Source organism: Cyprinus carpio, chromosome A12 (assembly GCF_018340385.1).
Source record: "Cyprinus carpio isolate SPL01 chromosome A12, ASM1834038v1, whole genome shotgun sequence".
Lineage (NCBI taxonomy): Eukaryota > Metazoa > Chordata > Actinopteri > Cypriniformes > Cyprinidae > Cyprinus > Cyprinus carpio.
This window is the reverse complement of record NC_056583.1, coordinates 2439109-2464984: the sequence shown is the minus strand read 5'-3', so window position 1 is coordinate 2464984 and position 25876 is coordinate 2439109. Positions and strand designations below refer to the sequence as shown.

Below are 25876 nucleotides of genomic sequence, written 5' to 3'. Positions count from 1 at the left end.
TCCATTACAGGTCCTTCTCAAAAAAAAAATTTGTGAAAAAGTTCATTATTTTCCATAATGTAATGATAAAAATTAAACTTTCATATATTTTAGATTCATTGCACACCAACTGAAAATATTTCAGGTCTTTTATTGTTTTAATACTGATGATTTTGGCAAACAGCTCATGAAAACCCAAAATTCCTATCTCAAAAAATTAGCATATCATGAAAAGGTTCTCTAAACGAGCTATTAACCTAATCATCTGAATCAACTAATTAACTCTAAACACCTGCAAAAGATTCCTGAGGCTTTTAAAAACTCCCAGCCTGGTTCATTACTCACAACCGCAATCATGGGTAAGACTGCCGACCTGACAGCTGTCCAGAAGGCCATCATTGACACCCTCAAAGCGAGAGGGTAAGACACAGAAAGAAATTTCTGAACGAATAGGCTGTTCCCAGAGTGCTGTATCAAGGCACCTCAGTGGGAAGTCTGTGGGAAGGAAAAAGTGTGGCAAAAAAACAACGCTGCACAACGAGAAGAGGTGACCGGACCCTGAGGAAGATTGTGGAAGAAGGACCGATTCCAGACCTTGGGGGGACCTGTGGAAGCAGTGGACTGAGTCTGGAGTAGAAACATCCCAGAGCCACCGTGCACAGGCGTGTGCTTTTGAACCCAGAAACAGCAGCAGAAGCGCCTGACCTGGGCTACAGAGAAGCCGCACTGGACTGTTGCTCAGTGGTCCAGAGTACTTTTTTCGGATGAAAAAGCACAATTTTGCATGTCATTCGGAAAATCAAGGTGCCAGAGTCAGGAGGGAAGACTGGGGAGAGAAGGAAATGCCAAAATGCCTGAAGTCCAGTGTCAAGTACCCACAGTCAGTGATGGTCTGGGGTGCCATGTCAGCTGCTGGTGTTGGTCCACTGTGTTTTATCAAGGGCAGGGTCAATGCAGCTAGCTATCAGGAGATTTTGGAGCACTTCATGCTTCCATCTGCTGAAAAGCTTTATGGAGATGAAGATTTAGTTTTTCAGCACGACCTGGCACCCTGCTCACAGTGCCAAAACCACTGGTAAATGGTTTACTGACCATGGTATTACTGTGTCTCAATTGGCCTGCCAACTCTCCTGACCTGACACCCCTATAGAGAATCTGTGGGATATTGCAAAGAGAAAGTTGAGAGACGCAAAGACCCAACACTCTGGATGAGCTTAAGGCCGCTATCGAAGCATCCTGGGCCTCCATAACACCTCAGCAGTGCCACAGGCTGATTGCCTCCATGCCACGCCGCATTGAAGCAGTCATTTCTGCAAAAGGATTCCCGACCAAGTATTGAGTGCATAACTGAATATAATTATTTGAAGGTTGACTTTTTTTGTATTAAAAACACTTTTCTTTTATTGGTCGGATGAAATATGCAAATTTTTTGAGATAGGAATTTTGGGTTTTCATGAGCTGTATGCCAAAATCATCAGTATTAAAACAATAAAAGACCTGAAATATTTACGTTGGTGTGCAATGAATCTAAAATATATGAAAGTTTAATTTTTATCATTACATTATGGAAAATAATGAACTTTTTCACAATATGCTAATTTTTTGAGAAGGACCTGTATATTAAGTAAAAGTGCACTGGTATCATTTGATCCTTTCTGGTGAGATGACCTAATGTCATAACTAATGTTCCTTTTTCTCAATTTTTACAAATACTTTATTCATCAAATAAGCTCAGCCATTTAATCTTTTTACCTAATAATCCATTAAAGGTTGGCTAACACAACACTAAAATGTTGGCTAAAACACAAATCAAATTGCATGTCCCAAATTCTGGAAACAAGGTAACAGGAAATAAAACAGTTTATGAAACATTTAGTATAACCTTCTGAAATTGGTAATTTTCTGAGGTTAAGCACCTCCCTTCATTTGTTGAAAAAAGAAAATAAGAATAAAATAAGTGTTTCAGGTCCTATTCATACAATATTACCCAAGACTCTACATACCGTACTTGTGGAGAGTGGCAAATAATATTTCAATTAGTACTGTTATACAAAACCCCAAATACCATCAATGTCCTGTGATGAGCAGGTTCCTTGTGTGACAAGACAGTTATAAATCCGTCCTCTTTTATCTTGATTGATTTGAATTAAAGGATCACTCACGATCAGACTATAAGAAAAGAGGTAAGAATATGTGTGAGCAGGGGCAGATCTGGAGTGGCATAAGATGGCAACTGCCACCCTAAGATACAGCAGTCAAAAACACACAGCGCAACCAGTGTAGCCCAATTCACCAACAAATGAACTATTTATTCAAAACTTAATTTTCCAAAAATGACTACTTCTTGGCTAACTCAGAGGTCGTCTGAGAAATTTAATCCATCCGGATAAGATGTCTGGGATTGTCATATTATTTTCCACAATGCTTCTGCTTGTTTATTTTGACCTTTGTGGAATAACTATTTTCTTGTGGTGCACACATTCATCATGGATACAGACCATTCTAAAAATGAAATCAATATTAAGAAGATCCAGATCACGGAAATTAATTGCGAATAAATCACTTACATAAGCAACTACATTTCGAACAGGGTGACAAAATTTATAGACAGTGTAATTAACATTCATGAGCCTAGCAGCTTATCAGACTTTAGCGTTTTATTAATAGTACTATTATCATTTGTATTGGTATTTAAAAAAAAAAAAAAAAAAAAAAACAGAAACACTGTATGACCAATATTGTGGCCAGCATCATTACCAGTAGATAAGGTCTGTCATAGAAATACAAAATTCTTGATTGACTAATGTTTTGTTCAAAGTTTAAATCATACCAAATATGAATTTATCTTTGTTAGAAGCTGTCACTTTGAGAAGAGAAGCAAATGACAGATCATATAAATCATTTCAAGGTTTGCATATTATGTTGCTGTGTAAAGTTGTCTGTCTACTGTTGTAAGTTCAATATTTGTCAACAGGGGGTGCTGCAGTCAAAGACAATTCAAACGCTATTATCTTTTTCCGAATTTTACCACGTCACTCTGTTATAGTAGCGCGTCTATTCAGATTTAACTCTAAAATCCACTTAAAACAAAACTAACTGTGGTGGTTAAAAGATGTTGGAAAGACAGCCTCTTCATGTCTCATTGGGCAGCTGATGGCAATGTGGTGAGTAGGCTACTGGCAATGTTGTGGTTTCCAAACATTATCAGAGGTTGTGTTGCTCTCACCTTGATTCGTCGTTCTGTATAATCTTATAGCCAAAGGCAACATTCTGTGATGGAGTGAACGTTTTCCAGGTAGAAGGTTCAATGTTAAATGCCATCACCGATTGAGATACTAAAGTGTTCAGATATTATATATACAAAAAAAAAAAAAAAATTAATTAGTAACTAGACACTGTAATTTCAACAAAATGACATTCTATAATAAAAATACATTCTATAAAAACAGATGTCAAACACCTGTTTGACAGCTGCTGGTCATATCACTGTTCCGCACCAACAGAGGCAATTACATATTAAACTAACAAAAATGTCTTGTAACCATTTAAAACAAGAACATTGAAGAACTCAAGGACATCCTACACTGTGAATACAGACAAGTTGGGTTGCTTTTTATTCTAAATATATTAAAATGTGAAAAGCTGTAAAGTGCATCTATGCATTATTTTTTTGCATAGATGCATGTTTGTGTGCATGAGTTAAAGCAGCTCGTATGAGACCGATTTAGACCAAGGCATTTGTAAAAGGAAGTTCTCAGTTAATGGATTTTGTTCTTGCCTTAAAAGGACATTTTTCATTTTCATCCATATCATAAGACTGACCATGCTAATACATATGCTTATACATTAAAAAGATGGTCAAGGTTTTTAACATATGAGGTTATATAAAATTAGATGTTATGATCAACAATGAATGTTCAGTAACTGTAACTGTAAGAGATTTAAATTGAATTCCTACAATGACACGCTGAATCATTCATCTATCTCTGTGTACAACATGAATATTGCAGTGCAAGTTCATATTACAAGGCTTAAGGTATAAAAAGAAGGTATAAAATGGCTTAAGACTTGCAACACAAGAAGGCATACAAAAGAGCAAACTTACCACAAAAAAGACATAATATGATGCAAAAGTTCTGGTCCATCATAACCTGTCAAACAGAGCCGTATGTTAAAGTGATTTCTAGATGTGGTTCACAGATGTGAAAGGGGGAGTTAGCATCTGAACTAAAGGGGAACAATAAGTTTGTAAAGAGGAAATGAGCACATATTCAAGAAAGATGAAGCTTAAGAGAATAAATGCTCAAGATAAATGAATGTATTAAATACAAAGAAAGCTTATTTATTTGTTTATTAAATTAAATCATAAAACACATACATTGCAGTTTAAGTCACTTAATAGTAGTTAACAAGATGACAATAGAGGTTCTTCAAGAAAAGTATTTGAGAAGAGAATGGTAGTGGATTTTAACCTTGTAAATGAGAAGCACTTATGAACTGCCTTGTGAATAATGTGCAAATAAATGAGGTATTAAAACTGCTGTTTTAACTATGATATAAGATTTTGCTTCAGTGTTTTTTTTTTTTCAAAATAAAACTAGCAGTGGTCTTGATTTCGAAGGAAACAAGATATGTGTAACCAGAGCTGGGTAGATTACTAATGAATTGTAATCAGTTACTGATTACAGATTACATGACAAAATTTGTAGTCAGTAATATAATCTCTTAGATTACACATTTTTGGTAACGTAATCTGATTACTTTTGGATTACATTTAGATTGCATTTGTGCTAACCCTTATTTGATATCACAAATATTGAATTAGTCTAATCTTGTACTATTTTGACATATACAAAGAAAAAAAAAATATTCCACAAAATATATTTAATTCACCAACAAGAGCCACAATAGCTTCTTTTTCAAGTGCAAGGTATGGACAGTTAATGCTTAAAAAATACTAAGACTAATGTACCTTGCTGTTAGTGTTTGCTAGTAACACTGAATAAAACAAAATCACATCTAATGATTTTAAAGAATATTTACTTATAATTAAGTAAATTTAGAAAACATCTACATTACAAAAACCAATATTGAAAAACATGAAATTCACAGCAATATCACTGCCAGGTCAAATATTTAATCTAATAAAACACTAGAAGTGTATATGAATGTATCAATGAAAAACATTTTAAAAAAATAGCTACATTGCAAACATGAATTTTGAAAAAAACTAAATTCACACAGCAATGACATTTCTATCCATCTCAAAACATTTCAATTCTACCAATGAGGAAAAGACAAACAATATTACAAAAATGAGTATTAAAGAACATGAAACTCACAACAATAACATTGCTAATATATATATGTATATATTAAAGACCATATCATATATATATATATATATATATATATATATATATATATATTATATATATATAGATATATATATATATATATATATATATTAAAGACCATATCTAAGTTAAAGTATTTAATCTCAAAAAACACACTTGAAGTGCATAAGGTAGTAACAATAAAGAAAAATCAACATTACAAAAAATATACAGGTGCTGGTCATATAATTAGAATATCATCAAAAAGTTGATTTCATTAATTTCTTTCAAAAAGTGAAACTTGTATATTATATTCATTCATTACACACAGACTGATATATTTCACATGTTTACTTCTTTTAATTTTGTATGATTATAACTGACAACTAAGGAAAATCCCAAATTTAGTATCTCAGAAAATTAGAATATAAATTAAGACCAATACTAAGAAATTATTATTTAGAAATCTTGGCCAACTAAAAAGTATAAAAATGAAAAGAATGACCATGTACAGCACTCAATACTTAGTTGGGGCTCCTTTTGCCTGAAGTTAACTGCAGCAATGCGGCGTGGGCATGCAAGTCGATCAGTCTGTGGCACTGCTCAGGTGTTATGAGAGCCCAGGTTGCTCTGATAGTGGCCTTCAGCTCTTCTGCATTCTTGGGTCTGGCATATCCACCTCTTCTCTTCAACAACCCCCATAGATTTTCTATAGAGTTAAGGTCAGGCGAGTTTGCTGGCCCAGTGAGAACAGGGATACCATGGTCCTTAAACCAGGTACTGGAAGCTTTGGCACTGTGTGCAGGTGCCAAGTCCTGTTGGAAAATGAAATCTGCATCTCCATAAAGTTGGTCAGCAGCAGGAAGCCTGAAGTGATCTAAAACTTCCTGGTATACGGCTGTGTTGACCTCGGACCTCAGAAAACACAGTGGACCAACACCAACAGATGACATGCCACTGAAAACCATCACTGACTGTGGAAACTTTACACTGGACCTCAAGAAACGTGGATTGTGTGCCCCTCCTCTCTTCCTCCAGACTCTGGGACCCTGATATCCAAAGGAAATGCAAAATTTACTTTCATCAGAGCACATAACTTTGGACCACTCAGCAGTCCAGTCCTTTTTGAAGCGAGACACTTCTGACGCTGTCTGTTGTTCAAGAGTGGCTTGACACAAGGAATGCGACAGCTGAAACCCATGTCTTGCATACGTTTGTGCGTAGTGGTTCTTGAAGCACCGACTCCAGCTGCAGTCCACTCTTTGTGAATCTCCCCCACATTTTTGAATAGGTTTTGTTTCACAATCCTCTCCAGGGTGCGGTTATCCCTATTGCTTGTACACTTTTTTCTACCACATCTTTTCCTTCCCTTCGCCTCTCTGTTAATGTGCTTGGGCACAGAGCTCTGTGAACAGCCAGCCTCTTTTGCAATGACCTTTTGTGTCTTGCCCTCCTTGTGCAAGGTGTCAGTGGTCGTCTTTGGGACAGCTGTCAATTCAGCAGTCTTCCCCATGATTACAGAACTAGACTGAGAGACCATTTAAAGGCTTTGCAGGTGTTTTGAGTTAACTAACCGATTAGAGCGTGGCACCAGGTGTCTTCAATATCGAACCTTTTCAAAATGTTCTAATTTTCTGAGATACTGATTTTGGGATTTTCCTTAGTTGTCAATTATAAACATCAAAATTAAAAGAAATAAACATTTGAAATAAATCAGTCTGTGTGTAATGAATAAATATAATATACAAGTTTCATTTTTTGAATGGAATTAGTGAAATAAATCAACTTTTTGATGATATTCTAATTATATGGCCAGCACCTGTATTAAAGAACATATTAAAGGCTGTGAAAAAAAGGAAAAAAAGGAAATTAAGGAGAATAAATGAATTGTGACCAGCTTATTACCATTGAGTAAATAAAATGTAATCATGTAATCTATAAAAAAGTAACTGTAGTCTGATTACAAGCATTTTAAAAAGTAGTTTACTCTAATTACAAGTACTTGAGTTTTGGAATCTGGTTACATAATCCAGATTACATGTAATTCGTTACTACCCAGCTCTGTGTGTAACCCAGTGGTGTGTTAGGTGTCGATAAGCTTAACATGAAACTTCTTGCACTGGATTAAAAATGTGACTTTTTATTTATGTATTTCACCATTTGTTTAGTTAAATTAATAATTATTGGGTGACCTCTGTTGGTTACTTTTATGCTTTAAGTGGCTTGTTTGTTGTTGACATCATTTCGAACAAAATCAGGTCCAAATGAAGTTCGTTTGGAATTTGTTTCAGAGTTCGAAACAGCTTGCCAAAACAAACTTTCCGGGAAAGTTCTGTCTGCAAATAAAAACAAACACTGGAGAGTTGCTTTATATTAGAAATTTAAGTGTAATTCTAATCAAAAGCAACACTGACACTGTTTTTCAGGTTTAATACACTCTAAAAACTGCTGGGTTAAAAACAAAACAATTTGGGTTATTTTGGCAGCCCAGCACTGGGTCAAAAAGGGACTAACCTTTTTGAGGTTGGGTTGTTTTAACCAAACAAGTTGGGTTATATGTTTGACCCAGTATGCTGGGTTGCTTTTTTTATGGTTTAAAATTACTACACTGCTAGGCTAAAATGAACCCAAATCGAGCTAGACATTAAACCGACAAATCTTGTTCATTTTAAAATCACTTTTACACACACAGAATGACTATTAAAAGACAAGAGAAAACAGTCAAAAGTAACATGCATGTAAGAAGAAATGCAGAAAAGTATGGCATTAACAGCTACATAGTTTATAAATGAAGCATTTAACATTTGTTGAATATAACTTTTAGGATCAAGCTTGACTATTTTGGTAAATTTTATATATTATATAAAAATATTATACAAAAAATTATACAATAGTTGTACAATTATTTAATAGTTCTTTACAAATTATTCTGGCATGACAATAAATAAACCACAAAATTAACACAGATATTATAATATTTATCAGAAATATATGTGTGAAGGAATGTGAGCATGTGTCTGAATGGAGAGTGTAAACTCCATTTCTACTAAACAACACAGAACAAGCATTTAACATTTTGCTTTTACAAATTATACACTTACCATTTGTTTCATAGTCCATAAATACAGATGAGGCGTCTCTGCAAATTTTATGATCTCTTTAGCATAATTGATGTAGTCAAATCTGGAAAATATTGATTATACTTTCAATGGATTAACAAAAAAAAATATGAGAGAAAATTAAAAATATCTTCATTTGTGTTCTAAAGATAAAATATTTTGTGTGTGTGTGTGTGTGTGTGTGTGTGTGTGTGTGTGTGTGTGTGTGTGTGTGTGTGTGTGAACTATTTATTTAAGAAAGACCAAGAATGATGACTCTCCAAATCAGACAACTCCTAAGCTGGTTTGAGTTCTGCAATGAAAAACATGGACATCAATGGTTTAAATAAAATATTAACACAATTATACTGTTGTTGCATCAAAATGTGAGGTAAACAGGCAGGAGACAACAGAAACATTTATTTTCTAAAAATAACTCGCATCAATCTCAAAAGAATGAAGCTCTCATATGTCTCTGGCTTTCAACATCTACAAAAACAAACATTCTAAAGAAAAAATATTGATAACATGGAATTATGAAGTTTTCTTGCCTTAAACCATCTTTTCCACACTTCCAAAGAAGCTGAGAAAATCTATAAAATACTATTTTTGAGACGAAATCTGCGTCCGCGTAATTTTCAATATAAACTTTTTTCGGACTATTTCCGCCTTCCGTGAAATCTCAAAATACTACCGGACTCAAAGAATGAATGGTGGCTTAATATTTTTAAACTTTTCTTACCATAAACCGTCTTTTACTTGCACTCGCTTCCATCTGAAGATGCTGAGAAAATGGCGGGTTTTTTTGGCCCGACGAAAACCTTGGGCCAAAGCGGGCCAGCTGGGGCTAGAGGAGTGGTTATGAACAAAGGCGGAGTTTCTTCGCGTCTGGAGAGCGTCAGCGCCGTTCATTTCAGAAAGATAACAACATCAACATTAAAAACTTTTAAAAATAAGCTGAGCTCAAAACTCACTTTCAGTCAGCAGCGAGTGTTTGAAATAACGCGATCCGATGTGGATTATAATCATCATAAAATGCAGAAATATTTATAAGCGATGTAAAAGGCTATGCACGCTAAACATTAACGTTACCATAATAAATGGTAAATGCAACCACGAGAAATCAGACGTCAGCTTTTTATTCTCTATCACAATTGTGTATTTATTTAGTAACATATTTTATCTGTCATAAGTCTCGTCTCGAGAGTTCAGCTCCGCGTAGCATGTCATCAAAATATAATAATGATTTTTGTTCGGGAGCTTTTATAAAAATAGAGTTATTATCATTCATTCTAAATGTGACTATATAGGCTACTGTGGCCACGAATAAATAGAAACAGTCTCGACTGAATAAGCAGGCTATTTTCATAAGCGTTAAAAATAAATAAATAAAATAGAAATACATTTAATTCTGTGTGATTAATTTTGAGTCCTGATAAATTTGGTGACTTCATGTAGTGCAGACCTATAGGGCCCTTGGCGCGAGTCCACGAGGGTGCATTGAGAAGTATTTTTGGGACAGACTCGACCGTCACGCCGGAAATAACGGTCTGGTTGTTTTTTGACAGGAGCGTCAGGTTCGGGCAATATGCTGCCTATGTTCCATTTGAACTAAAATTACAATTTTAACACATAATAAACATGTGCGTGAGTTTCAGATGAATTTACAGGTTTAAATATAAATACTAGGTTGACTCAGTAAAGCCCTGACATTCGGTTCTATTTATTTAATGAATCATAATGCGATCGTATTATTCAACGCACTATTATTATGTTTGAGATATCAACCACTGGTCGATGACCATAATGTTTGTATAAACTGTAGGTAACAGCTGGTTAAATGTACACCTAGGTCATAAAAACCGTAATGATACCTACCTTTTTTTTTTTTTTTTTTTTTATTATTATTATTAACGAGAAACCAGAAATATACAATAATATACAGAAATTTAAATATTAATGCACAGAAAAAAAAACATGCCAGAGTGTACAAACCATTGATTGATTCATCAAAAAACTGAATATTCTTTAAAAATATGACAAGTCTTCCTTACTTTTTTATTTATAATGTTCTCCAAACTGGTGCAGTAGTCTTTTGTCTCCTGAAGAAAATGAATAAAATTTGGCTTGGATCCTGACCATTTCTTCTTGTGTAGGCCTATATTAAATTTTCCCAAAATAATAAACAATTGTACAATAAAATTTAAATTATTATTATTCTTGTTATTTTCATTGGAATAATACATACATATCAAAATTATTTAATTTAAATATAACATTTGTTTTCCTTCTAATGAAATTTTCCAAATCCACCCCAAAATTTTTTGTGTATATACAATTACAAAACAGATGGACAATAGATTCTTTTTCCATTGAGCAAAAATCACATGAATAATCAATCTCTAACTTAAACCTCTCTAACACACTTTTAGCTGGATATATACCATGTCAAATTTTACATGTAACCTCCGTAATGATACCTACACTTAAATATTTTCTTCTCAGCCATGTCATCAATTGCTCTTAAGCGAAATCTCCTCCCATCCGTTGTCTGATTGGAATTTCGCAAGGATTCCTGGGTAGTTAAAGTGTGCGAAGCCTGCATTCAAGGGTACAAAGGAGGCGCTGCTGAGCACACTTCAGAACCTTAAAATCAAGAAATTTAAGTCCAAAAGACCCAAAGACCACACGAACACACCCAATCTAAGCACACACATACATGTGACATACAAAACTAACAATGTCACTTGCAATCGCTACTTGCACTCTCCGCTACCTGTGACGTCACTTGCAATCGACACAAATCGTGCATGTTGCCAGAGAATGTCTAATATGGCGAGAAGTTTCACTCTCACTACACTTCCAGCTTCTGAACTGGTTGCAGTTCCACTCTGATTCCATATGAGGGCGCTCACAGGACGAGTGCAGAATGAATGGAGGTCAATGGCTGTATACCCCTCAAAATCCACTTTTCTCAGGATATAATTTTTTGTCTAGTAATTTGAATGTTGTATTCGAAAGGAGATGCAAAGAAATTACACATTGCTGGTTGTTAGATTTTTTAGAGCCACTTATTTGCTTTAAAAAGTCTTTTAACATGTCAATGACGTCATACACATCGTACGACCAGAGATACTGCTTTACGGCAATCCTTCAGTCACTTTGGTGCTTTCAGAGAATGTCTATGGTGCTTTCCAGAGCCGTTGAAAAATTATTTATTTAACGGCTCTGGTGCTTTCGTGCTTCACTTTCTTTTCTCTTTTAAGGCATCGAACTATCCCTTTAAATTTCATTTCGTCTGTAGAAGGTGATTCAGTGAAGTAGTTAAATTGTTAAAATATTAACAAAACAATTTGTATGTACTGTAGCAATCGAGTAATTGAAGAGTCCCCCTCCCAACAACACGTATCGTTACGATCTGTGGTAGCCCGCACAACCTGGCCGATTTTGGACATTAGCCAACTTGGCATTTGGCCAACTTTCCCTCCCACGTGAACCACCGTAAATTCAGGTAGGCTTTGACAATTAACACAGTCCACATGGGTTACCTTTTTTCGTCCTTGGGAAATGAGGAAATAGGACAACCCTTGCCCACTATTAGAACAATTTATCATTGCACACCTGCGAGGCATTTTTTTCCTTTTTCAATTTTTATTGATATTTAGCACTATTGAGCGTGACATTTATTTGTGTTTTTTTTTTAAGGTGGCAATACTATACCATATGTATCCGGTATTTCTTAACACAAGAATAACACAACAAGTACTCAAATTCAATTTATTTTCCATGTAAATTTCACAGTACATACATAACAGTAGGCAGATAAAAGTGCCAGCAACCAAAAAAAACAGTTGCTGCTTTGAAAAGAAAAACTTGGGTGAAAAAGTCCGCCTTAACATTCTGATCCCGCTGATTCTGATTCGGGTGCCATCAAGCGGTATCTCTGGTTGTAATCAGTCCTTCACTGACCAATCAGTGTTCAATAGCAGAATGCTAGCGTGTTATGGGCAACAACTCAACCTGTAAGAAATCGAAAGGACATAAGTACTCGTTCATTCAACTTTCGACCTATAACCCATGTTGAACTTGCAAAACCTACAATCAGATCTGAGATTTCTCAACAGCAATCGGGTGAAAGGGACAAATTTAGCCGTCTAGCCCCATAGACTTCATTTTGCACTCATGGCGATCGCCCCCAGTGGAACTGCAACCAAAATTCGGTACAATAGGACTTAATAGGGAGGCTCTCCGTAGACGGGCTCTGATGTTGCCAATGGAGACAAGAAGCTGTGGTGGTGATTAAACGATTAAAACTAATTTAGTACTATAACGTACAGGGTCCTGCAAGAAAAAGACAAGACCGGCAAATCCGTGGCCACAGAACACCAGAATATGAACGCTTGCGCAAAGTCTCTCGCTAAGCGTTTTCCTCCTGTAGAAAAACAAACACTTAACATGGCGTAATGTATTAAGATGCTATTAAAATATCAAATTAAATATACAGTTCATTAATATAATGAATATGTATATAGTATTTTCCTCACATACCGCAAAATGTGTCATAATGGACTATTATGATAAAGGCCAAACTCAATATGCTTCTCTACATTATTAAAATACATAACTAATATGTACAGGCAAGCAGGTGAGCCCAGAATAAACGCAACACGCAAAGTTTCGCGTTAAGCATTTTTCCATATAGAATAAACTATCTACAACTCGTTTATATCACTGTCTTTGTCCATTAAGCTACATTATGTTTTATTTATAATGATTTTCTATAGGAGGAAAACGTTTAATGTACAATTTAACGCACTGCGTTCTGTACTCGTCTGCTTGCCTGTACGGAGTTGATCCTTTTAAAATCACAATGCATTTCATAATGCACGTTCATATTTGCTAGTCTGTATATACGTTGAGTCAACAACAAGACATATAGGTAAGGCCTACTGAATTGTCTTTATCATCTTAGTCTGTTATTAGGCCACATTAAGCGTTTTGCTGTATGGGAGGACAAAGTTTGCGCATTGTGTTCATCTGCTTTCCTTGTAGTAGCCTACATTAAATAACAACTATATATTGAATTTGGTCTTTTAATTGAACTTAATGTATCTTAATACATTATGCCATATTTAGTGTTTGTTTTTTTTCTACGGGAGGAAAACGCTTAACGAAAGACTTTGTGCATTGCGTTCATATTCTGCTGTTCCGTGGCCACGGATTTGCCGGTCTTGTCTTTTTCTTGCAGGTCCCTGTACGTTATAGTAGTAGGCCTACTAATTTAGTTTTAATCGTTTAATCACCACCACAGCTTCTTTTCTCCATTGGCAACATGCACGATTTGTGTTGATTGCAAGTGACGTCACAGGTAGCAGAGAGTGCAAGTAGCGATTGCAAGTGACATTGTAATTTAGGTTCTTTTTTCTTGTCTTCACCACCTGGCTACTGTTGTAAAATGTTGAGAGATTCAAACAAAAAGTTATCAATAAATAGAACAAAATAAAAATAAATAAAAACTGCAAGTGACGTCACTAGCGGACTCACAAGTGTCTGATGGTGCGTTCCATTCGGCAGGGTCCCTACGCAGTGTTCACTGCTACCTACTCCCTGAGCACGGTATACCAGTTGAAGTGGACTTCACTGACAATAACCGCTCATTTGGAACCCCCTGCAAATGTCATCAAAGAAAGTCAACGATGGGGTCGCGCAGATTATGGTATGACATAAATATATAGGACTACATTCATATTTTAATTTTTATTTACAATCACATTTAAAATATGTACACTATACAACCAAAAAAAACATTGAGTACTTTATAATGAAAAACGTATGTTTATTATACACTTTAATTGACTATTGCTGCTATTACTTGACTATTAACAGAATTGAAGCCCTGCTGTAACTATCATGCAAGTATGAAAATACATTTTTATTTGGTTAACTGTGTATGTGTTTTTAATAAATGGTCATATAATTGCATAGCGGTCTCGTGTGCCTTCTTCCCGTGCACAGCCGTATAGTAAACACTGAGGTAAATAAAGTAAAATAAAGAAAAATGGTGGAGCCTCATCTGCTTCTAGTCGCTTTTACATTATCATACCTTTTTACAATCCATAATGAATATGAACGAAGACAGCGAAGACGGCGACTTCTAAAGAGACTGCTTCTGGCCATTACTTTTGAGCGAGTGAGTTAAGCAGCTAACTGAGCTCCACCACCTGGACAGATTTGTAACTTTCTTGTTTAGCACAGTGAAAAAAATAATTGTTTTATTGGCAGAAACCATATAAGTGGGTTTATGTTAAATTATTATTATTTAATTATTAATTGATAATATTTTAACAAATCCACTTTTAATTAATAATAATTTAACAAATCCACTTTTTATATGGTTTATAATTATATAATTTAACATAAACATATATGTAATATTCACAACAATAACCGTTAAAAAATACTGTCATTTGTATAACAATGACGAAATGTATGAATACTTACACACATACGTAAACTCCTCCATCATTAGTTGACGGTTCTGACTGGTGATGACGTGTTGGGGTAAAGACAGTTGGGGGATAATCGCTCTCCACTTCCTGTGAAGTTATGTATCGATTTTCCCTTATTCCCTGTGTCGTGCGCAGTGCCCTTCGAACTGAACATGTTCGCTCCCTTCGGATTGGAATACCATGTTTGTTTTTCATACCATGTGAAGTCCACTTCGCAGTACACTTACGGTCGAATGGAACGCACCATGAGAGTGCAAGTCTGAGAGTGCAAGTGCAAGTCTGCAGCCAGACCCTTCTTAATTTTCAACCCAAAATTGGGTTAAAACAACTCAATGTCCTTACCCAGCAGTCTTGACCCAGCATTTTTTAGAGTGTGTAAAGCTGTTTAGTTTAAAAGCAATCTATTGTATGAAGTACTATATAAATAAACATGACGTGACTTAAATTGAGTGCAGAATTGCAGAGCTGGTGCAAACAACTATTTGATGGATTAAACTATGTGGGGGCTGTGTTTCACTATCAGAAGGAATGAAAAACAAGCAAAAATGAAGCAGCCTGTGAGAAGGGATAAGTTTTTTTCCTTGCACCCCAGTTACTAGTCTTACTAAGGGAGCATCAACCTGTGTCTTCTCTGCTTAAGAGTAGCAAATCTGCTGATAATTTTATTATGGTCCAATTGCTCAACAACATTTTTCTTGATTGCCATAACTGCCAGTTGATGGAGCCTGCTATGACACATGGTTTACCTTAGCCAGGTGTGGAGACGAAGAGCACTGAAAGACCTCTCGCATATACAGCTGCTAATAGGTACAGTGAGAGCAACCTGGATGACAGATTTCAGTGATGGAAACATGTCAGAATCCAGCAGGTTATAAACTCAAATCATGTTCTGTGGAGCAGCGCCAGCTTGCTTTTTACATGACAAAAAGTGGCTTGCTACCATGACTTCCTCTGTCTTTAGATCAAAGTTAAACTAGTGTGCCAGTTCTGCTATATGTGGCACAGACAGGAAGTCTCCAGATATCGGATTACATCTTTAAATATAATTATGTGCACCATCAGCTGTTTCAACAACAAAATCACCCATTCTTTTTGTCTTCTGTCTCTGGCCAGAAAGTTGCTCCTCAACTACAATGTGATTAATTTCACACAATGCCTTTGCTCTTGCATACAAATCTGTAGCAGTGGGATCACTGCATTTATGCTTTAGGGAGTCACAAACAGCATCTTTATATGCCACAGCTTGGGGAAGGTCAATGGTCTCTTTTGGGAATTATTTGTGCAAGCCTGCCACAACAGATAGGAGACCCTTGAAAAGAGTCAACAAATGCACAAATGAGAATTTGCAGATTTTTGTTTCCAACCCCACTGCAGTAGCTGTGTTGATGGCAGAGAAGTAATCAAGGATGGCAGGCAAATTGTCAAGCACAGCATTCACTATTTGAAGCTGGCAAGCCCACCGTGTGTTGGGCAGTTGCACCAGTTTACATTGTTTCAATCCCAATTTTCTTTGTGCTTCTTTAAACTTGATGTGCTTGACCAAGGAGCAACTAAAACATTAATAGCAGGCTAAAGAACTCTGTGGCCTCAGTAATCCCTCTGCAGGTGTGGCACAAGACAAGATTCAACTCATGGGCATAACAGTGAACATATATAGTCTCAGGGTGCCTCTCCCTGAAAAGAGACTGAACACCTCCAGCTGCTCCACTCATAACTGCTCCCCCATCGTTTGTCTGAGCAAGATACTTCAATTAAGCAATTCCTTCTTGTAAATTCCTCTCTAATGCTTCTGTTATTGACTTGGCATCAAAACTTCTTAGCTCTGTCAGGGACAGGAATCTCTCTTAAACTGGTCCCTCAGTTACATACCTCAAACAAATTGCTAACTGTTCAGAGTGTCCATCTCTGACCTCATCTGCCATAATGGCAAACATTTTTGACTTGGGGATTTCTTTGATTAAAGTTGCTGTCACTTCTTGAGCAGCACTCTATTGTTTTATTCTGACTGACAGGGGAGAGGTAGGTGCTGTTGGATGGGGCAGTGTAATGCTGCAAAAAAAAGGACCAAACTTCTGCAAAAGCCCCATGCATTCCAAGAAGCTGCCCTTATTAAGACTTTCTGCTGTTTCATCATTAACCCTTAATGGTAGCCCTTGTTTCCCCAACATGCAGGTCACAGCCGCAATACGTCGCATATACTCCCTTCTTTGTCTAATTTCATCAGCATTTGCTGCTTCAATCTGCTGTATAACATTTCCCTGTAATGCACTAGCCTTGTAACTTTTCCAGAAGACAATACAATTCTTGTGTAATTGAGTTCCCTCATGTCTGTGAAATGCATTGAGAGTATTTTTCCACCACTCACAAATGCATCATGCTTCAAGTTTTTCCCAAAGACATGGGAAACAAAGCAGAATCTGTCTTCTGTGAGTACTCAAGCCAAGTAAAAGTTTGAAACCAGTTGGGTTAAAATTATTTTTTTGCAAGCCAGAGTTCTCCTGGGGATTATAGTGTAATTTTGGCTGTTTGGGATTTAAAAAAATAACAGATCAGGGGTCTCATTTATAAAACTCTCCGTAGATTTCATACTAAAAGTGTACGTATGCACAAAAGCTAGATTTTGCGTACCATGTGTATGCCAGAACCTGCGCAAACATACCTTTATAAGTCCCAATAAGGGGAAGATTGTGCGTATGTGCATCTCCACCCCGACTCCTCCCCGAAATCACCATATATGGAGCTTACAATGCCTAGTTTTACTATGCATAACCTCATCTGCATATCATTTCCATGCATATTCCCATCCACGTGGCACCATATTTAACACCGTTAAAGGTACAATACATTAAGGAAAAATGAGATACGGACTATAAATGCCATTTATGCCATACACAATTTTTTATTGCTTTTTAAAATAGTTCTCAGATAAATATTTTAGAATACAGTTGGTCTCATTCTTTACCACTGGCCAAATAGTATTTCAATTGTTTTAAACAATTCAACTCAAATTTAATTTATGCAGTTTTGCTGATAAGGTGAACATCTTTTAGATATTTTTAACCTATATTTATTGCAGTGTAAATAGAATTGTCTGACTCGGCGCAATACTGACATAGCCTATTTTTTAAAAACATGCAAATTAACATTTTCTTCAAGTTATATCCTTCAAATGCAGTGGTATTTTTCATAATGTTGTGGAGATGCCTTCACACAGCTGCGGTTGTATAGTAAGCTATTATCATTGGACCTATTCAAACCGGACAAAGGACTGTTCTACCACTGAATCCAGCAGTGTCTGTCATAATATCGGAGTAAGTGCGCATCATTGATCATTGTTCTCACTAAAATATTTTCGCATAGCATGCGATCTGCAGTTTAGTTTAAAGATTAATTATTGTGCACCTATAGCACTCTTTGCTGTCATTAAAACAGCATGCCACAGGAAAAGTGATCAAGCGCATCCACTAAATGTCTAAATTCATATCGTTTTTGTTTAACTTCTGCTTATCTCCATTAATGAGAGTGGAATGTTTAATGTAAATGTGTATATCGAAATGAAAACAGATTTTAAAACAGTTGCTTACTTCATTACTTTTCTCACGCCAGGAAAAAGTGTGTGTACGCATGGTCTAGAATGTCCATAAGGTGCGTGCATATTTATGCCAAGTTTATTTTTTAAAAATACCAATATGTGCATGGAAAATTGCGTTCGCAATTTCTATGCCTATTTTTTGCGTATGCAACATTTATAAATGAGACCCCAGATTGTTACCCTTGGGTTGCATTATTCACGAAAACTTACTAGTGAAGAGATACTGGCCATGAGTGAGCAACTTTCAGCCACTGTGGAGACAGTTGTGAAAATATTGCGTAGACTTCTAGTCAATGGAGAACCGTATTATTCACAAGAATTCACTTGAGTTGTGACAAGAAACAACTTTACTGTTTTGTTGAAGAATTGTACTGTTGGTGCAACATTATTTATAGTCAACAAAGTTTAAAGGGACCATCAAAATAAAGTTAAACCTTAAAAAGTCAAGTCAGTGTAGATGTATATTTGCAAACAAACAAACAAAATGTATTTGGACCAAGTACCAAAAGTCTATGGCACCTTTTTATGGTAAAAAGCTGTGTAATCTGGCACACTGACAGAGGTCAGTCCCAAGATTTATTACACAGATTTTGGAGTCTCTAGCTCAATCTCTCTAGCAACACCACCTGTCCTCTGATTCCTTGGCTCATGACAATTTGATTGCACTCTGCCTCTTTTTCTGTCATAAAAAAAAAAAAAAAAAAAAAAAAAAAAAAAAAGTCTGCCATTTTTCGAACTCGTCCTAGACAGTTTGTCCAATTTTCACAAAAATTCAGCCAGATCATATTCAGACCATGCTGACAAAAAGTTATGGAATTCCAGATGATTGATCATACGGTTTTAATAATAATTAGCAAATAAATTTTATGTAGCGTTCATGAAAATAGACATATGGCTGTACTGTATTTCTGCAACGCTTTAACGTATTCTGATAAAATTTGGTACGTGTCATCACAAATGTGACCTGAGGCAACCTGTTAGGTTTTGCCTTATGGTTTGTGCAACGTTGTGATTTTGCATTTAAACAGCTTTCGCAAATATCTTTGAAACAGCTAGTCTGATCGAGACGAAACCACTGTAGGAATTCATATGCTGAATCAACAAATTTTAATGGCATGTTGCCAGACTGCCTATGAGGCTGTATCTCTGCATTACTTTGACATTTTAAAAGCAAATTTGTGTGTGTCATTGTCATGTAACACTGACTACATGGAATTCAATTGTGTGGCACTTAATTGTCTCATTACAGCTCATTGTACTTAAACATTTTTACAATTTTTGCTTAAAAAATAATCTCCGTATGTCTTTATTTACTTATTATTTGGTCTGATTCTAGCTCCTTGCTTGATTCTGCAGTGCTTGGCCCAGGTAATTAATTCCTTTTCTATTCTTTTGACTTGTTTTATTATTTTAAAAAAGTCTAACAATAACGTTCCCTATTCTTTTTTTCTATTATCTACTCATTTTGTTTCTTTAATTATATATTTAAAAAAAAAAAAATTGGTACGTGTACTGAGACTTGTCACAGCACTTGCATATTATTGCTCTTTTGTTGGTTTGATTGCTATTGTCCTCATTTAAGTCGCTTTGGATAAAAACGTCTACAAAATGATTAAATGTAGACGTTAATTTGCCTGAATCTGTATAGAATTGGGGACCTTTGTAAGCATATTGGAATGTATTTTTAAGACATTTAATTTTGCATGTAAACCCATGTGCTAATTCAATAAAGCTATAAATGTGTACAGATGTAGTATTGTTTCTGTCTTATTGCTAAATATATATTTTATATGTATCAATATATGGATATACATGGTTTATGCATATATTGCAGAATATTGAAAAATATAAGCACTAGAGTCCCATATATCAAAATGTAATATTTTTTATATCACATTATATCTTCCATTATATTCACATATATTTTTGTTTCGTAAGGTTAAGGCCTTGAGAGACTGATGCCACTGCCCTTGCTGTAGCAGGTGATAAACAAATTGTTCAACATGCCCCCCAAAAAAAAAAAAAAAAAACCTAACCCTAAAATCAATATAAAATCAAATAAAAGTGTTAAATTTTCTTTAACTGCATTTCAGATAAAAAGGGATCACCGTCAGAGACCCTGAGGAGGAAAATGACAACAAGATCCAAGTCCAGACTGAGGAATTAAGAAGCTTTCGACCTGCCGATGCCTCAGTTTCCTGGTGAAGAAGGGCCCATCTAGGTGGAACGACCTTGGAACATAGAGGAACACCTAGCTTCTGCACTTCCAGACCCAGAAAAGAGTGTGAAGCGGTTTATCAGAGCAGTGGAAAACATTGATGCCACAAACAGAACCACAGGCCGAGATTGGGCAGCTGTCTTCAGCAACAAGCTGAGACTAAAATGGACTGAGGTACGTGGAGTTGGTGATGATGCTTTCAATCCAAGCACTAGAAGAATGAATGCTGATGCAGGTGCAGAGGGAACTGACACTCCAGAATGGCAGACTACTTGGAATAGCATGATTGCCAGAATGAGGATGGCATACCCTACACGTCCTGACCGGGGAGCAATCACTAACACAAAACAGCAGAAAGGGGAGATGGTGAGCGCCTACCATGCATGTCTAAAAAACAAATGCTGATGAAAATGCAGGCCTTCCAGAAGGTACTGATAACACAGGCATATTAAAACATCATTTTGTGAATGGACTTCTTTCTGATTTGCAAAAAGCAGTAAGACTGACTTACATAGGTTGAGAGGCACAAACTATGGGGGTAATGTTGCAACGTCCTAAACATGCAGAGTTGAATGTTAGAAGACAACATAGAAGCAACAAAAACTAGAAAATGCTCAGTATATGTTTTATCAGTCCAGCAGCAGACCAGGAATCAAAGGCCAGGGCAAGGTCGATGGACTGGGAAAAGAAGAGACAGTTACAATAGTCAAGAAGACCCCCGGCATGTGCCATCTCCAGGATACCATCAAGGGGCATCATATCAGTGGAAAACTGCTGTCGATCAATGTCACAATTGTGGTGAGAGAGGACATTGGGGCAAGGATTGCCCAAGAGAGAAAAAAAAAAAAACATCATCTCACATGTGGACCACCTCCTCCTTCCCTTAACAACCCTTGGTCTCCATCATCAAATGTGAGAGACCATGAATAGGATAAAGTGGGAGATACTCAACCAAAACAATTACTGCAAATATCTGATAACCCAAGACAAAATCTGATAATAACTATTCAAGTTGAAGGACTTTCCTTACTTTTTGGTGGACACAGTTGCCACATTTTCTAATATCAATGCAGAGACCACTCTAAAATTTCCAAATTTCTAAAACAACATATGGGGGTTATCTGGCATACCATTGGTTGATAAGTTGACTATGCTGTTAAGAGTAATAAACATACTGAAACAGGTGAACCATTCTTTCCTGGTTTCTGAAACATGCCCTGAAAATTTGTTAGCTAGGGATTTACTGTCCAAATTGGAATTGATCATTTCCATTTCAAATTATGGTAGGAAAGGGTTGAAATCCAGAGGTGCTTTAATGCAAATTATGCCAAACTGCTATTACAATTGAGCTTTAACTCCTCCTTTTGATCCATACTCTACTTATCAAAAAATGTGCCAGGGAAATGGACTTAGGATAGTAGTAGGAAACACTACACCAACCAAGATGGGAAAAAGCATATCCTGTAATGCAGGCAATCAATGTTCACAGGCTGTGTAGAGTGGACAAACCCCAAATATAATTCCAAAAGTGCTTCAGCTTTATTGGTAGGCATTTCAGACACTCTTTGGTCAAAGGATAAATTTGATTTTGACCAAATGAAAAATGCAGCGCCTATGAGGATAACACTACTGACTGAACATTGGCCATTCAGGACATAGTATCCACTCAGCAAAGAGGCTGTAGAAGGAATCTCATGCGGCATTAGTAGAAAAAGGGGTAACCATACCCTGCCAAAATTCACCTGTGAACTCTCCTATTCTACCAGTGCGGAAGGCATCAGGGAAATGGCGATTTGTACAGGATTTGAGATTAGTAAAATGGAGCCATACAGCCACAATCTCCAATTTTACCAAATCCTTCTATAATTTTGTCTTAAGTACCTAACAATGCTACATATTTCTCAGTTATTGATTTAGCAAATGCATATTTTCTCAATTCCAGTCCATCCAGATAATCTGATACGGTGTTCTCCCAACAAACCATATGTGAGATCTATCCGTGCACATTACTGGAGTTTTTAGCAGAGAAAGGTCACACATTTTCGAAATCAAAACTACAGTTAGTGCAGCAGGAAGTTAGGGACCGTGGTCACCTCATTTCAGAAAAAGGTTGTGCACTAGGATTTAAACTAATTGAAACAGTTCAAAAATTCAGAAATGCCATCAGAAAACTATTACTAATTATGTAATTTCTGGGAGTTGCAGGAATGTTGTAGGCCATAAACCTAAGACTATGAAATATTTAAAATCCTCTACACACAGCAGCTTAGGTTTACCTGACTATTCAAACTTTTTGAGCTCTTTGTTCCAAAAAAAAAAAAAAAAAAATTGGGTACATGCCAGCAGTTATAACACAACCCCACAGAAATCGCCATTGACTGTTTGCGCATTACTCCAACAATAAGTCACTGTCATAAGTGGAACACCACAGTGCTTTCTTTAGGTAGCGGCTGCTATTGAAGCTGTTTTTACATGCTCAAACTTGGTGACATTTTACCCTTTAACTGTGTTTGTTCTAAATGCAGTGCATGCCCCGATGATGAAGTCAGTCTCTGCATTGGCAGAACTCCCACCAACGTTAACTGAAATTCAAAATATGGCTACCAATCAAGAGAGAGAACGTTGGTCAGAGGGGGGTGCAAAATGTGATTATGGCAGAAACAGGAATTACATGAGTCCAAGCCCTCCCAATAGTCTTAATGGACATGAGAGCCCCAAAAAAAGGAAAAAGACAGCCCTCGGCCCACATGAAATTCTTACAGGTTGACCAATGTGAGTGGGAATCGAGCCTCCTCCACAGGAGGGCCTTGCTGGGGTCGATGGACAGTTGAGAAATTATATGATATCTTTGAGTAAAGTTATCAGCTCTCTTTACTCAAAGGTGAAAGCCGCTTTATCGGTTTCAGGTGACAAACCCCAACATTCCTATGACCAGGAAACTGGATATGGGTCAGAGACTTCCTGAGCAAGCCGTGGCACTGTCCAAGGTGGTTCTGGCCGTATGAGATCATCCTGACAACCAAAACTGCCATCAAGGTTGTCAAGTGTGATACCTGAATTTACATGTCGCATTGCAAACCTCACCAATTTGATGGTACGTAAATGGAGCCACGGAATTATATCTGTCGAGTAAAGAGACTGAAACATCTTGAAGGATGGAGCTGTTGAGACATCACAAGGGCCGGCCAGATGCATGGGGTCTGGGATGGTCTGAGGGCCAGCAAAGTGTTCAAATTCAGTATGATAATCAAAATATCTACTGCTAATCTAGTGCTAACTCTGATAGCTATGTTGATTTGTTTGGCGAATTGATTACCATTTGTATAACCACAGTTTTACTACAAATTAACCATTGCTATACTATGGGTAGTGTAGCACAGCAATGGTTAATTTGTGTTTACTATGGTTTAATTTTAGTAACCTAACTTTAGTTTTTTTGGTTTTTTGGTTTTATTTGTAGTAAAACCATGGTTAATTACATGGTTTAACTCTGTGAAGAAAGATGTATTTGTAAACTGTACTGTTAAATTGCTTATACATACTGTAGTACAATTAGTGCAATAAGGTTATAGTGTTAGGGTTAGACTGGAGTTTTACATGTAGCTTTATTTATGTCTGTATGCTAGGAAAGAGGAGAGACTTGTTATTTTGGCACTGAAGGAAATGAGGGAGATGGAGGAGGCCAGGCGGAAGGAAGCCAACACTGCATTGTTTCGTTTTTACAGATGCTGGTGGAGCATGAGTCGAGAGAGGCTGTGGTCCGAGCTACAGAACTGGCCGAGAAATGGGCAGAAGCTGTAGAGGCGAGACACCAACAGGCTGCATTTCAGCAGAGCTTTCTGGACCTTTTTGCAACGCTTCTAAAAGCGAAACAAGCTTCTGTCCCACCACCTACAATGGACTGAAACTGCCTATTATATTATATTATATTATATTATATTATATTATATTATATTATATTATATTATATTATATTTAGGGCTGTCAAATGATTAATCACGATTAAATCACATCCAAAATAAAAGTTTTGTTTACATAATATATGTATGTGTACATATATTTATTATGTATATATAAGGACACACACATACTGTATATATTTAGAAAATATTTACATGCATTTACATTTACTGTATATATTTATATTGATATAATTTAATTTATGTATAAATATTTAATATATAAACATAACATATTTTTCTTAAATATAAACATGCATGTGTGTCTATATTTATATATACATAATAAATATACACAGTATATTATGTAAACAAAACTTTTATTTTGGATGTGATTAAACGATATTAATCATTAAAAAAAACTAATTATATTATATTATATTATATTAATTATATTATATTATATTATATTATATTATATTATATATACACACACACACACACACATATACACATATACATACACACACACACACACTCACTGGCCACTTTATTAGGTACATCTTGCTAGTACCGGGTTGGACCCCCTTTTGCCTTCAGAACTGCCTTAAAGGGTTAGTGCACCCAAATATGAAAATTCTGTCATTAATTTCTCACCCTCATGTCGTTTCATGTCGCCAGAACTGTTTCCTACGTTGCTGTGATTTGATCTGAATGGAAACAGCATATCGGCGTGACGCAGCTGAGATATTCTCCAAACTGGCACCAGGGTGATGCGGAGGAGACAAATTGTTGAATAAAGTAGTTATTTTTTTTTTTATTCTTTTGCACACAAAAAGTATTCTCGTAGCTTCATATAATAGCAGATGAACCACTGATGTCACATGGATTAATTCACAGATCTCCTTGAGACGTTTCTGGACTTTGGAACATTTCAGTTGCATAGCTGTCTATTCAGGGTCAGACAGCTCCAGATTCCATCGAAAAAAATCTTAATTTGTGTTCCAACGATGAATGAAGTCTTATGGGTTTGAAACAACATGAGGGTGAGTAATTAGTGAACTAACCCTTTAATTCTTTGTGGCATAGATTCAACAAGGTGTTGGAAACATTCCTCAGAGATTTTGGTCCACATTGACATGATAACATCACGCAGTTGCTGCAGATTTGTCGGCTGAACGTCCATGATACGAATCTCCCGTTCCACCACATCCCAAAGCTGCTCTATTGGATTGAGATCTGGTG

At 36.3% G+C, this 25876-nt stretch overlaps 1 long non-coding RNA gene and 1 pseudogene across 1 annotated transcript; one reads left to right on the top strand and one right to left on the bottom strand.

The window, feature by feature from the left end:
* The window catches only part of LOC109044921, a 45601-nt pseudogene extending 37041 nt beyond the window's left edge, over window positions 1–8560 (bottom strand).
* On the top strand, window positions 3037–24699 carry LOC109105029. Its single transcript, XR_006161289.1, has 5 exons — window positions 3037–3143; window positions 19851–19882; window positions 20453–20496; window positions 20608–23970; window positions 24458–24699. It is a non-coding gene; the product is annotated as an uncharacterized LOC109105029 (long non-coding RNA).
* Window positions 24700–25876: the final 1177 nt, after the last annotated feature.